The following is a 3,505-nucleotide window of genomic DNA, read 5'->3' as shown; positions in this document are numbered from 1 at the left end:
CTGGCTTGCCATTGGGCCTAGGAAATGTCAGTCACAGCCGACGACCGGCCCTCTCTCGGAGAAGCAGAGGCCAGAGCACCTGCCTGGAACGCTGCGGCGGCTGCCTGGGGCTCGGGGCTGCCCCCTCCCGGCCACCTTTCGAGGACGTACCCGGACCGTTGGGCCCCAAGCGGGGACCAGCGCGGCCGGCGACCCTTCCCCGGACTCCGGCTGCGTAGTCTCCATCACCACTCTCATTTTGCAGGTATCCTCCAGCGCCTGCTGTTCGCCCGACGCTGCGCTCCTGTCCCTGCTATCTGCATCTAATTATAATCACACAACCCAGGAGGGAGAGTTCAGGTGCGACCTCTTTTACAGATGGGAAACTGAGGCTTAGAGAGGCTCTCACTTGCTTTAGGTGATGGAAATTGGAGCCCAGTCTTCCTAATCTGGAGTCTGGGGGGCTCTCCCACTCTCAAGGGCCTAGGGCCCCTTACTACGGGAGGGGTTGCGTCCTTGGCTTAGTGAGGCCCAGTTGGAGCGGGGGCTGCAGTGCTTCTGAGAGCAGGAACAGAATCCTCGGTAAACCTAGAGTTTACTTCTCCCAGGTGGCCTGGATCTACAGCTCCCTTAGGATTTCATCCACGGTGTTGTGTCTCTCACCTCTTCCTGACATCCATGCAGCCCTTAATCTAAAGTTGTGTTTATCTTTCCCCATCCCATTTTTAGGTTGTTTCCTAGAGTCGCGGAAGAACATCGTGGCGCTTTAGCCACTGTCTATTGATACTAGCAAAAATCGCATTTTCCAGCCAGGTAGAGCCCCAAACTTGCCTCTGCTGTCTTATGGGACTGTCACATGGGACCTTAGCCCTTGGCCACCTCCACCGAGCCTTTAAGTGCGAGGGGAAAGCAGCAGGGATGCTATGTAGCTGGGGCTCCTTCATGAGCCGAGCAGAGGGCAGTAAACCTGGCTTAGGTTTCGTTCTGAGCCTTTCCTGCCCTGGATGCACTTGGAGGTGACTGGTTCCTGGGCTTTCTGCATTCCCCAAAGCCACAAGGGAAACCAAACTACCGATGACAATGTTAATGGAGGTTGGGAGGTGGTTAGGGATGAACAGATCAGATACTCATGTCTCATCCACCTCTGTGGAGAGTACAGTGTGCTCATCCAGTAGTTGCTTGGTCGGAATAAAGAAAGTGAGATGGGCTGGCAAGAACTCACTGCTGGTACCACCACTGGGTCCACCTGGCACTCAGTGCAAATTAGTGCCAGCAGCATTTCAGAGCCAGGTAGCCATTACCTTTGGAGTTGGCACTTGAGGTGACAGCTATTTGGCATACTGGCATAGGGATGTTGTTTGCAGCTCTGGGAGGGCAGCATGAAGTACCTGTCCCTAGAACACAGGGGCCCCCACAGACAAAGTAGCTCTTGTTTTGTGGAATCACACCGTGGGTGACAGTCTTGCTGAGATGTTGTGTGACTGGGGAGTTGTTTCTTTCATTTAGGACCAGATTTAATAAATTGGGAGGAGTTGTCAAAAAGGAGTCAGAGCAAATATCCAACAGTCTTCCCATCAGGATGCAGGTAGGGGTCAGAAACAAACTGAAGATATTACAGGTGCCAGTGGTTCAGTGTCTTCCTTCTTGCTGTTTCTGCCTACCTGCTGGCTAGCTCTATAGGGACTAGGGAAAGCCATAGGGAGAAAGGTTGCTGAATGCCAGGAAGAACTTCCCAACAGTTGCAAGTGTTTAGAGAGTCCAAAAGGGTGGCCCCAAGAGACAGTAAGTCCCTCGTCCAAGGAAATGGGATGGCAGTAACGGCCTTGTAGCCTGAGATGCCAGGGCTTGGGTGACCATGTTAAGCCCATGTCATCTGCTCTTGCACACTCCCTGGCGCTGTATGTTGTCCAAATAAGTCCATGGATGGGAGAGAATGGCCCAGGTCTGTAGGCTGTGCAAGATAGAATAGGATTCAAATCACCATCCAGCATGTTTCTGCGTCCCTCTTTGTGGGTAATGGGAAAGCTTAGACAACCATGTGCTGCTCTGAGACGTCTGGCCTGGTGCTTTGGCGGGAGACTACTGTGAATCTGCTGCCTTCTACCTCAGGGCATGGTCACTCATCCCCAAACTCTAAGACCTGCTCGTCCAACAGCACTGCCTCTGGTTCTATGGACAGCACGGTCTGGCTGCTCAGAGGGAGATGCTGGCTCTAGCCCAGTGTGTTTGTACTGTAAGCTGCAGGATCGATAACCACATGTCTGGCTAGGTCTGCCACCTGCTGGCCATGAGTCCCAGGGCATCTGGAGTCCTTGATTTTATTGCCTGTAAAAGGCTTCCTTTGGGTTTCAGGAGAAACACGGATGAGACAGTGGAAAACGTTGGGTACAATGGTCCCTCTTGGCAGCTCTGGATGAGACTCTTGCTTTCACTCCTCTAGGCTCCAGTTTTCTGCTGGGAATCAGCCCTTATGGTCAGGATCAGGGCACCTATGTCTTTAATCCAGTCTGTGAAGCTAATCCAGCCAGTGCCACTTACCACCTTTTTATTGTAATGTTTACTAATTAATTTATCTATTGGTACTGAGGATTGAACTCCGGAACTTGCACTTGAGAGGCAGGCAACAGCATGACTGAGCTAAATCCTCATCCTGCCACCTTTTTAAAATTTCAACTGAATGAAGTAACTGAGTCTCATTGTTCCTATCTGTCAAGTAGAATGAATGAGAACTGTGGCCTGTGACACTGGGTTTAGAGCTCTTAGCACGTTAGCATTAACCTTAATGTAGCTGTCATCCTTGTCGTGGTATACGTCACTTGGGGCAGGCCCTGGGCCTCCCGGCCTTTGACACTTCACTTTTGCAATGCTCAGGCCCTGGGAACAGCCCAGAGGCCAATGGGGAATGGGAGCCCTAACAGAGGAATGCCTCTGTCCTATTCACCCAGCAGCTTAAGCCTTTCATCCTTGGGGCCTAGGTCTATGGAAAACCTGGCAAAATCAAAGGCTACAGTGGCCCGGGTAGGGCTGAACTGCCTGGTCCAGGGCCTGGGGTACCTCCTGATGCAGGGACATAACGAGTCAGGACTGCAGTATGGATGGGGTTGGAGGCCAGAAGCTGACTGGTCTGCGGGGAGATGATAAATCAAAGGAATGGAGGTCCAGGATGGAGGGTGGCTAGGGCCTGAGGTTAGGCTTGGTTGGATAGGAAAGGGGAAGACCAGGACAGCCTAAAGGAGGCGGGTCAGAGGTGCGCACGTCCCTGTAGCCTTACAGGGAGAGCACCAGAGTAGGTATAGTCTCAAGGACTGTTGCGATCTCCCGAGGACTACCCCATGGGTTGGGAGAGCCGTGGGAGACCCAGAAAACCGCGGGGTCACGAGATGCCCAGATGCCCAAGTAGCTCAGACTTGGCGCAGCCCTGGGGGCGGGGAGCCAGGACAGCTGCAGCCCCAGAGCGACAGGGCGCTCAGCCAACAGGCTCCCGGATCGCTAGCGCGGCCTCGCCCCTTCCCTCCCAGTCCAATGG

At 53.4% G+C, this 3,505-nt stretch overlaps 1 protein-coding gene across 3 annotated transcripts in view; it reads left to right on the top strand.

Annotated features, from left to right (window-relative positions):
- The first annotated feature begins 65 nt into the window (after positions 1-65).
- The window catches only part of Tango2 (transport and golgi organization 2 homolog), a 45,523-nt gene continuing 42,083 nt past the window's right edge, over positions 66-3,505 (top strand). For 2 of the 3 annotated variants that reach the window (XM_010620702.3, XM_010620698.3), the window contains exon 1: positions 66-244. The gene's annotated coding sequence lies outside the window, so the exon portion shown is untranslated. The other variant, XM_010620699.3, reaches the window with a different exon arrangement.

Source organism: Fukomys damarensis, unplaced genomic scaffold (assembly GCF_012274545.1).
Source record: "Fukomys damarensis isolate Sample0158 unplaced genomic scaffold, DMR_v1.0_HiC HiC_scaffold_34, whole genome shotgun sequence".
Taxonomy (NCBI): domain Eukaryota; kingdom Metazoa; phylum Chordata; class Mammalia; order Rodentia; family Bathyergidae; genus Fukomys; species Fukomys damarensis.
Note: the sequence above shows the minus strand (reverse complement) of the source record. Positions and strands in the feature narration are given on the sequence as shown.